Source organism: Anopheles bellator, chromosome 2 (assembly GCF_943735745.2).
Source record: "Anopheles bellator chromosome 2, idAnoBellAS_SP24_06.2, whole genome shotgun sequence".
NCBI lineage: Eukaryota > Metazoa > Arthropoda > Insecta > Diptera > Culicidae > Anopheles > Anopheles bellator.
The window spans coordinates 31,509,626-31,520,648 of record NC_071286.1 but is presented as its reverse complement, the minus strand read 5'-3'; the positions used below and the strand labels follow the sequence as shown (position 1 = coordinate 31,520,648).

At 43.1% G+C, this 11,023-nt stretch overlaps 3 non-coding genes across 3 annotated transcripts; 2 read left to right on the top strand and 1 right to left on the bottom strand.

The window, feature by feature from the left end:
• Positions 1 to 7,169: 7,169 nt before the first annotated feature.
• On the top strand, positions 7,170 to 7,243 carry Trnai-aau (transfer RNA isoleucine (anticodon AAU)). The gene has a single exon. It is a non-coding gene; the product is annotated as a tRNA-Ile (tRNA).
• Positions 7,244 to 7,793: 550 nt separating this feature from the next.
• Positions 7,794 to 7,865, bottom strand: Trnaw-cca (transfer RNA tryptophan (anticodon CCA)). Its single transcript has one exon. It is a non-coding gene; the product is annotated as a tRNA-Trp (tRNA).
• Positions 7,866 to 9,481: 1,616 nt separating this feature from the next.
• Trnai-aau (transfer RNA isoleucine (anticodon AAU)) lies at positions 9,482 to 9,555 on the top strand. Its single transcript has one exon. It is a non-coding gene; the product is annotated as a tRNA-Ile (tRNA).
• Positions 9,556 to 11,023: the final 1,468 nt, after the last annotated feature.

Genomic DNA, 11,023 nt, shown 5'->3' with positions numbered 1-11,023 from the left:
ACTCCCACCAGCTAGCCCCACCCACCCACCCGCCACTAGTTTGTTTTGACTCATCGCCGTGCCCTGGGCCCTGGGTTTGCGTGAATAAATTCCCCCCCCATTAACAGGCTCTCGGGGCGTGGAGTGTAAGGATCCTGTAAAGGGTTCTTTTCGCTCAGAGATCGCAATAGAATCATCGGATCGGATGGCGGTCAGTGTGTCTGCGTGCGATATGCACCGGTGACGTCTTTTGGCAGCGATCGACTCGCGCAACCGCTCGTGATCGCGCAGCGCCAACTAACGAAGCTCTCCACGCTCTAGAGAGCGCACTCGCTTGTGTTAGTGCCGGTTGCTAACACCTCATCGGCCAACAACGGTGGTGGGCCGCCCGGTGACAAACAGGTGGTTTCCGGAGGCTTTCCGCGGGGAGGGGGTTGCGATAAGTTTACAAACCCCCGGTCCGTTTTTGCCCCGCGGCCCATAACGGGCTATGTAACCGTCGCGGTGCGATCGAGTAGTTGGTTGGGGGGCACCGGAAAGACCTTGAACTTGCACGGTCACCTGGGCCTCCACCGGCACCACGCGGCTATCGTGTTCGACGGAAGATCGTGTGCCAGCATTAGAGAGCGTGTTGGATGGGCCGGACCCATGTTGAGTGGGGCCGGTGGCGCCAGCAGCTGTTATTTTCAACACCAGCACAACCGGGACGGACCTGTGAACCGAAGAGACCACTAACCCCCCCAAGGGTGGCATCACGAAACGGATCACATTTATTTATGCCACCTAATTTTTGAATCCAAAACTAAAGTCGACATCACTTCGTGAGACGCTCGAATACCAATAGTTGAATATAAAGACGTTCGTTTTAGATGTACAATTCGTCTAAAACTATTTTACAAGACAATGACAGAGATACAAACTCTCAGGCAACAAGGGCAAGATGAGTTAGACTTTAACCTTAGTGCGCTTGAGTCCATTCCTTTTCTGCATTTGTTGCACTTTTATCGTAATTTTGTTAATGGCTTTCTGTTTACATTTTGTATATTATCTTTTAATGATAATCAGAAATCAGAAGCTTGTAGCAGTATTTCGTGAAAGAAGGACTGCCAGCAGCAATGTAATAACGAGTAAAATATATCGCATGGGAAATACAAGGTTTCAGTCTATTTAAAATTACTTAAATTGTAAAACTATTGTTTTATTTATTGATGTTTCCCATTCTGTCACAGAAGTATGCAATATTGCTCATTCGAACTTCTTTTTCTAAGTGTTAACAACACCATAAAAAATGGAAGCTTTGGAATGAAATAGAACACCATAAAAAATGGTTGGAGTTCTTGACGAACGAGCCTTGCTAAGGGGTGTTTTTAATCTCCAAAACACATACCAAATTCTTATCGAACTGATTTGTATGAGAAAACATTTCTGCTAGATATGCTAAGTTAGATTCCGCTTTGCATGTATTGCAAATATTTGTAGTCTTATTGTTGTCGTATTTGATCGCGTTTGATCCTCGGAGCGCTTGTCAAGTCTTTAACATAGTCATGCTCACTTTAGGACGCTTTGTGCGCTGCAAAAACTCTTGTCGTTTTAATCTCACACAACTCGGTTTTAAGCAACATTTCCAACGACTTGTCACATGAAATTCCATTGTGTAGCCCACAATTGAACGAAAACTCTTTATTAATTCTAATTATCCATTCCCAACACCGAACAGACCGCGCTTAAGTTTGGTCTCCAAATGGCAAAACGAAAATTCGGTAATTTACTTACTATAAGATTTCCGATAAGTACTTTATCGATTGTTTGTAACATTATCAACAAACTTGTAAGCTCAGAATTTGTTGTATAGAAGATGTTGCCTTGTGAAAATGAATGGTACTATCTACTGAATCATCAAAACGTTAGTCTATGAGCACTTGCTATGTACATAATAACAATATTTCAAATATGAGTCTAAAATACGATTGAATTGCAGCACAAAGTCCATTGATTTAAAATAAATGTCGTTTGAAACTTCCTCGCACCCGAGTTTCCCACAAAAATGATCCGCAAGTTCAATACGATCAACACAATGAGCACATCCAACCGGACTAATAAAAAATAATTCTCAATTAATAGAGCTAATGACGCGTGACGGCAACCAAATTAAGCAAACTCAACGCCCTTCACGATCTGCCCTCATTGAAAAGTCGGTCGGACTTTCCGCGAACTCCCGGAACGGATGTTTGTGGCCGGCGTGTGATCCACGGCATGTGGCAGCAGCAGCAGCAGCAGTAGCACCCGCCTAGGACATGTGGATGGGTTGAAGGGATTTTTCCCGGGCCAACTCCTCCCCACCCACTGGACATCCACGAAGGTAAACAAAGTCCTATAAATAGCAGCAGCGCGCCCTGGGTCCCCCGGGGGGCGCTGGCAAACAGTAAATTAAACAATAATTCCTGTCCGGCGCTTCCGAGGAAATCAAACGCCCCGAAGGCGTTGGCAGTGGAAAATTGGCCCAGCCGTTGCCTTCCCATTGCCCACACCGCAACACTCGCGACCCGTACACGAAATGGGAAAATTGTAAATGTGAAAAGTAGCCAAAAATCGCCCCAAAGCGACTCAGCTCAGGTGCCGCCGGTGGTTGTGTTGAAAAGCCCCGAAAACAATGGAACCGAGTTGCCGCGTGTCCGTCCCACGCACCTTTCCTTTCGCCCGTCCATTTTTCCGACTGCGGTTTCCGCTGGCCGGACCGGACCGAAACCAGTTCGGAGGTTAGTTTGGGGTTTTCGTCACTGCCTGCAAAGTTTTCCCGCAAAAACGTAAACCATGCGCGCGTACCGTGGCACTGCGCAGCTCGTTTGCTTTTGCATCGGGAAAATTTGCCATTTCCGCCGACCGAAGCATCGCGCGGAACACGCGGCGTGCCGCGGGCAGCATAATTCTGCACACGGAAACATAACAAAACTCCGGATGCGGGCTGGCCGATGAATGATGGAAGGTTAGGCCGTTCGCTCGCAACAGTGCAGCTAGTTCCGGATGAAACTGGTTCGAAAAACCCAAAAACTGTCGCTTGGAATCGCCGAGAGGGTCGAATCCGGTATTCCGGATACGGTGAATTAATCAGCAACAACAGCAGCAGCAGGTAGCGTTGTGCGTCCAGCAACGATCGGGCATGTTGCATTTCCATAAGCCTCCGATTTCTGTGGATAACGAAGAGTAGTTCGAAGCCGGTCCATCACTGTACCGAACAGACATCAACCTGGCGGTCAAGTTGAACATATGCGGTACGCATGCTATTGTTGTTGCGTGTGCGCTCGGAACAACGCGCTGTTGAAGCAGAGGATTTTCACAGAGGATTGGATTTTGGGTCCGAAAAAGGCGTGCCCCGTGCTTTACCGTTTGGTTCTAATTATGATAGAATCATTAGTTCATTAGAGAATTATTTAATTAGCTCTTCGCTCCTAGTTTAAGGAACCTTGAATGAGGATTACTACAGGTTGAATTCTATGCCAAGCAAGTTTATGCTGCCCTGTAGCCCCAAACTAGTAACACTGACTAAGACCACAGAACCGACTGCTAGCATTTAATTTGGCAAATATAAAAATATCACTGCTGCATTCTCCACTATTTTGACTTCTCCTTTTCAGACGTTACAGAAAATGCATTCTGTAAAATTTGTATCTCGAGATCGACGCCTACGGATCGATGGCCGCTAGTGAAGTGAAAACTATTTCATTCAAAGCTGTAGCAGCGCTGCAGCTGGTGCATTTTTCGCGCTAATTTTGGACCCCACTAAGTCCCGGGCTCCAACGTTCTCCAACGTACCATCGTGTTTTGCAGTCTGCAAAACCAATCGATTATGATGGGCTGAAGGCATCGAAACGATTTTCCCAACCACTGGAACCGAGTGGGTCGATTTTTATACCGAAACCCAAAAAAGCTGCAGCTCCTAGTTTTTATGCTGCCAGCACGGTGCTTCCGAAATAGGCGACCTACCTGTTGGACCCGTGGCTCGTCGTTCGCATCACGGCGCGCCGTCCAACCTTTCGCACAAATTGCTCGTAAGTTGTAGCGATGGCGTACATTCCACGGTTTAGTTTAACACATGGGACGGAAACGTCGCCCATCACCCACCAGCCCCCACGACGTCAGCCTCCCCCGGGCAAGCTATGCGTTCAATCTTATAATTCGTTCCCGTGTGTACCATGTGCTACCGGTGCCATAGGTGGCGTAACCTGAGGTTCCTGGACGAAATTGCCATATTGCTGACACAGCGGGAGTGCTCGACTCGAGCGGTCCAGGCTGTAACTGGGCGCATGCTAGTGGTCCGGCCAGCCCGCCAGGGCGAGAGCCTGCCGCTATGCCCTCGGACCGATAAATTGAAAAGTGCAGTCAGTATTTTAATTAAATTGTCACCCTACCGTGGTCCATACGACGTGCACTAGGAACGAGTATCCTTACGGTGCGGCCTACGTTTGGCAGGATGCGTCCCGACACTGTCAAATCAGGAATCTGTTTGATTTGATATCTTCAGCACCGCAGGATATCAACTTCGGTGGCCGAAGAAACAGCCTCCCGTGGTGGTGCTAATTTCGGGACCTCGAATGGTAGGCGCCACGCCGTGAAGAAAAACTCATAATGAAAACGGGTGGCCTTTATATTAGAGAAGCAATCGCCAAGAGATTTGCTTTCATGTGCGTAATTTGGTTCAGGCATTTTTAAATCTACTTAAAATTTGAAGCACATTCGATTACTACGTAAGCATATGGATTATAGAAAACAAAGCTCACAAATACTCTACAAAGGGATAAAATTTTGAATGTTAACTTTCTTATGTACGTATTTTCGTGTTGGAAGGATTGAAGCGATTGAAGATTGAACCGACACAAACCGTACACATCCCGAAACACAATCCATTTAATTCGTTAAGACTTATCAAACAGGGATCATGAATGAAAACATAATGTCTAGACCATTGTGTGTGTTGTGGCAAGCAGTGCAAAATATAGTTCTATCTGACAAAAGTTCAGTTCCGGATAAAAAAAAACAAAATAGTTAGATAATCGAAAATAGACGAAGGCAAATATTCTCATTTCAAGCACGGAAAAGGGAAGAAAATGTTCGCCACAAAACCAACCTTTCACGCAAAAGAAAAAGTAATTAACAAAACATAAGAATAAATGTCACCAATCTTATTGTCGTTGCTTTGCATTTACATTGAACTACAGCTGAAAGCGCCTTTCCCGAGCCGAAAAGTCTATCACCTCCTGGACATCGGCTGATATGTAGTTTTAATTTTTACAAACCAACGAATAAATCGACAAAGAATGTCATCAAACGAACAAGAATTCTCCTGTGCCACCCGTAATTTACTTCCTTTCGATCGGCCACTCGCTAATCTTGCTCAAATCATTTCGGCCATTCTTGCTCCATTAAAACCGAAACAATGGCACCGAAATTAAAATAAAAAAAACACGCAGACAAACCAGTCTAAACAATTAAATGACCCCCGGGCTACACCGTTGGCATGTCGGTGGCGTCAAGTAAAAGAAATCATGGATCATAAAAACGAGAATAAATCGACCATAAAACGCACAAAACACCGCCCATTCGCGCGGTAGCTGCCACCATAAAACGCGAGCGTGTGGCACTATGTTGTAGCGTCGAAAGAAGAAAAACAAAAACAAGATACAAACCTCATGCGAGGGTGATAGTCGAGGCACAGGTACCGAAACCAGAAAAAAAACCCGCGAAAAACTAACTTTGCCTCGCTGCGGTGAACACTAGAAACCCCCCGAGGGACCGTGAAATTTCAGCATCAAAGCGTCACCGGCCAACGAAAGCCAATTAGTCATTGCCGCTGCACGGTTAGCATTATGGTGGCCCGTCCACGGTGGACACCTCGTCCTGGGCGGCCTATCAATATCGTAGCACAGCCACAAACCTAACCAGCATCGGGAAAGCCCGTAGTTTATAAACAATCCTTTTCTGCTCTCGTCAACGGGGCCGTGCAGCTGGCCAGTCAAGGGCCGTCTCTACCCGGCCCGGTACCTATGCTCGATGAAATTGCCGATGAATGATAGCCCCCTAGCCGGTCAGTGTGGCGTTTCACGGACGTGTGCCATGCGCGAGATCCGATCTCTACTCAGGTTGCCGCCCCCGGGATCCTATCCTCAGCAGATACTCTCGTCTACGGTGTCCTATAACTGTCAGAACGCTGACAGGGTAATGCAAAACAAACGCGGACGAATTTGAAAAAATCCCGCGGCGTAGTGCCGATGACCACCGCCGGTGATGGCACACGTCGATCAGGGAAGTCGGCGAGTCGAGCGTTTATGCGATGGTGTTTAGGTCAACAAGCCGCCATTGTTGGGCAGTGTGGACAGGCGTGTGTGGTTAGAGAGAGAGTCTGAGGCAGTTTTTTGTGTTTGCCATTCGCTGCACCACAAATCGTTTGTTGGAATGCGGTGGGCGAGCATTGTCGGTTTATGCAGCAAAGTTTGGACGCCCACAATGCCCTGAACCACGGAGCGATGAATTTTCATCCCATTGGCAGGGGAATTTGTTTTGCGAACTAGTGCATCACGTGGCATCTCGATCAATCGATCAACTAATTTAGCATAGTTTGAGTGTGTTGTCCGAACGATATGAGATCCTTTCATTATAAATCGGACGTAATACGGCGGAATGTGATTTAGTACGAAGGAAATTGATACTAGAAATTCCGATGGGCCAATTTGGGCAAATCCCTTTTGTAGACCAAAAGAGACCTGTATTAATTTAGCATAATAAATAATATAGTTTTTGCGAAATTAATATAGTAAGTCATTCTCATTCAAGCCATCAAACTACTATAGGTGAAAATGATTTCTTTTTCGACAGTCTATTTCTCGGCCGTAGTTTAATCGGCGGACAATTGGCATTGCACAACCAGCGTGTCATGATTGTGAACACGATTGGTGAATGCTAGAGAATGAATTAGTTTTAGCTTTGGTGTTTGGCGGCTTATAGTGCTCTCCTTCGCATCATTCACGGCGATCGATTGGTGAGCTGACACATCTCAGGCGCAAGGCAGGACATGAACAAGTGAGTTGTGATTTCCTTTCATTAAATTCTGGTTGCTTCGAAATTTCAAAAGCGACTAAACTCTTACGACGCCATTAAATACGACAAGTTGTATCGATTTAAAATTAAATTTGATGGCTGGCCCCATAGCTCAGTTGGTTAGAGCGTCGTGCTAATAACGCGAAGGTCGTGAGTTCGATCCTCTCTGGAGCCAAAGAGCACTTTTTATTTTCTTTCGCAGCACGATGTTCATTATAATACAGCACGCCCCAGTTTGAATATAAAAAAAGGACAAAAGGTAATACGATCAGTTTAAAAAAATATTCAATATTTTAATTCTCTCAAACGTAAACTGTTTTGTCAAGAAGGACGTTAAAGTTCCACATTGTTATGAGATAGTTTCCACATTTGTATTACTGTTACGTTTATGATTACGCCTTAGATTTGCCTTTCGAAATAAGACAATACAAACATTCTGCTAGAGGACATAAAAAGCTAGATAGACAACACATAAACTGAAAACCAATCATTTATGTCGATCAATTTTTGAAGCAAAGGGTAAAAAATCCATAAAGAAAAGGACTATATTCTTGTACATTCATTTATTGATAAGATGACCATGAAATTTTAACGAAAACTAAGGACATTTCGCTGTGAAAACGGCCCGGTCCGTTCTTCTAAAATTAAAAAAAAACACAAAGGACATTTCGCTTTCTGCAGTTTTACATTACATCATATAAAAAAAAACACGTCTTTTGCAATTTTGACCCCGACGTGATTTGAACACGCAACCTTCTGATCTGGAGTCAGACGCGCTACCGTTGCGCCACGGAGTCTTCAATCTCCCTCCGACGGTTAAATATGTACTTAAGGCCAACTTGATTCGATATGCAATTTTCTTTCTATATATATATCTCATGACATGCGCAAATCAGTCGTCAACTTTCGTTCCCGTTGTTATTACATATGGTACCAGAAGCAGAAAAAAAATTATGCTTCTGAGCATTCTCTTAAAACCATCATGTAACGCGGCTGAACGTATACAGTCTTTATCTACCCCTCCTCAACTGCGCCCGGAAAGCGTTGGACTTTCAATCCAACGGTCAACGGTTCAAGTCGCTTTTCGGGCGAAAGGAAATTCTTTTTAAATATATTATTCTCTTGTGTATACCATTAAGTATACCATTTCAATAATATGATTTATATGCTGCTTTAGTGTACATTGTTCTTATTATCCTTAAAGCCCTCCCTTATCCTTTATAGAGACATTGCACTTGAAGCTTCTTTCGTCTCTTTAAAAATGTAGTGGAGAGAAGATTCACTGATATATGCTATGTATGTTCCGATACTGACAAACATATATCAATCGGTATATGTAACCACATACCAGTCGATATCCGTCGTTGCTAAAACTACTAATCATTACGTTTTATTATTGGTGGAATATGAGTTTACTCTCCTAACGGATTATGGACAATAAACAACGTAAACAATATCGTATTTCCTTCCTTAGCGTCTTAGAATTTTGTATTATTAGAAAATATATCTGTTGCTGTTCAAAGACGTTGTGTTCGTAAGGCGTCTACAATGGAGTACAATGTTGTGTTTTATAAGAAAAAAAACGTCCTTATTAAGAGTTCAATTACACCTTAAATTAAATTCGCGAAGGAAAGCAAAGGACTATCCATTCTATCAATGCTACAGAGTTTCGGGTCAGGTCGGTCAAATCGGTGTCAAATTATCCTGTTGAACTAATTGTATGGCTCGCAAGTAATACGGGTCTGTAAATTTGTAGAACGAGCTTTTAATACACATTTTATCAAAAACCTTACAACATAATATAGGGAACAAAATCCAACGGATCATTGACCTGCTTTTGAAATTATGAGAACCATGTATCCAATGTTTATGAACTGAAAACGGAAATAAAAACCAAAAGAAACAACAAAAATCTCGATATTCAATTCACAAAAAGGAATCCTTCTCCTTGTTGTAAGTTTTTTGCCAGAAGTGGGATTCGAACCCACGCTCTATCGCTTGGCGCTCACAGGATGAGGGGCGGAAACGATAGAATCCAGATCTCTCAATGCGCGTATGTATTATTTTCGGGATTTAAGTATTTATTAAACAGGTTTGTATGTGTAAGAGTTTGTAAATTGCTTAGAACCCTACGATAAGTTTTACACGATTCGATATTTGTGTGTGCCTGTTTCCAAACACTATTGGTTGTTTTTTATAGCCAGCCACAGCCAAGAGGGCCCGATGAAACGGCAGCGCACGTCATGAGTCTGGTGCCTTAACCCGCTCGGCCATTCTGACACGAATTTCTCGAGATACGGAGACCGATGAACAATACAATGCGGTGACTGTGCGTCGAGCATCCTTCTTCAACCCTTCAATTCGCGCACGCGCGTACCATTTAAATAAGGTAAAATACCCCATTGAAACCGACGGCTCCATAGCTCAGTTGGTTAGAGCGTCGTGCTAATAACGCGAAGGTCGTGAGTTCGATCCTCTCTGGAGCCATTGCTACTTTTTTCCTTTTACGTTAGTTTTGAAAATAAATTTCTACCTTCTTATAGTTAAATAATTTTACCTTATTAATCACTTAAAAGATTTTCAACTCTATATTAAAATGTTCATCGACTTAACCTATACAAATAATTATCGAGTCAAAGTTATTTTTAGGAATATCTGCGTGTTATCTTTGCATTTTAACATAAAATAAGTATTTATTGCGTTAAATTTCTGAGTTGATATCAGAGAAATTATCTCGTACAGCAATTGCAACCAAATAAATACGTCACACGGATGCGACCCAATGGACAAATAAGTGGAAAATGATGCTCATTATTTTGAGACGGCATCAACTAGACGGCCATAGGCCAGCACAGCTAGAAAGCGAATCGAAATCATTAGCAGTTGTAGGTTTACCAGCCACGGAAGATACGTCAGTGACGGTCGCCGCAAACCGCCACTACTAATGGAGAAAAGAATAATGAGGCGGCAGGACATTATTAGTGCAACAGCGAACGCTATCCTTTTGCTAATTGAGACAAGTATCGTTTTACCGCCATCCTTGTGTCATCGCAGCTTGTTCCAAAAACCTTTTCCAAAAGGTCGCATTCTACAATTAATTTTCTTCGATTATTAATTCTCCAAATGTTTCATTGTGGGTGTCGAATTCTTTTACTTTTTTGCGTCCATTTTAAGCCGCACTGGTGGGCATTAAAGCTGTTGACCTTTCGTCGCGTTTGATTTTTTAATTTGATGTTGCAGGCTTTTGGTGTCCGTTTGTGATGCATTGTGGTATTGTTTACTCTTCTATAAACTATTAACATTTTGTTGAAAGACAAGATTTTAATGTCTTTCGTCCCATATCTAAAATACTATAATGCCAATAAGGTAACAGTTTTGTGGAATTTCATGTACTATCTTCTGAGCCATAGATTTATTTGCGCCATAACACTATGTGTTTTCACGTTAGGGTTTATAACCAAAGGATAATTTACCGGTGCAAAACAGTATATTTTACAATCATAAATCAATAGTAAATAAAACCACGAAGTAAAATTTAGCAACATCCAGTCGGACATTTTTCTCCCAGAATCAATTTGTGCCTGATTGGTCAAGCCCTATAAGTGTTTGGTCACTATGAATCGTGTTGTTTATTATAACTCAAAAAATGTAAACTTGCAACATTAAAACCAAACAATGTAACTTCTGACAGACTGTTGGGCCCTTAAGAGAAGTTACACGAAACTGCGGCGGTTGGATTTAGACCGAATACTTTACTTTTGTTTTTCGTTCGTTGCGTGATATTCCACAGCACAGTAAGTAAATAAGTATCGAGCGAACATTTTTGTTTCATTTCAATTCAATTTTTGTTTGTTTCAGTTTTGCGCCCCGGTAGGGCTGCACTGGGTTACACGTGAAAAGTGCGCTGCGGAACATCCGGAAAATAAAAGAAAACAGGCTGGCCGAAGACCAAGCA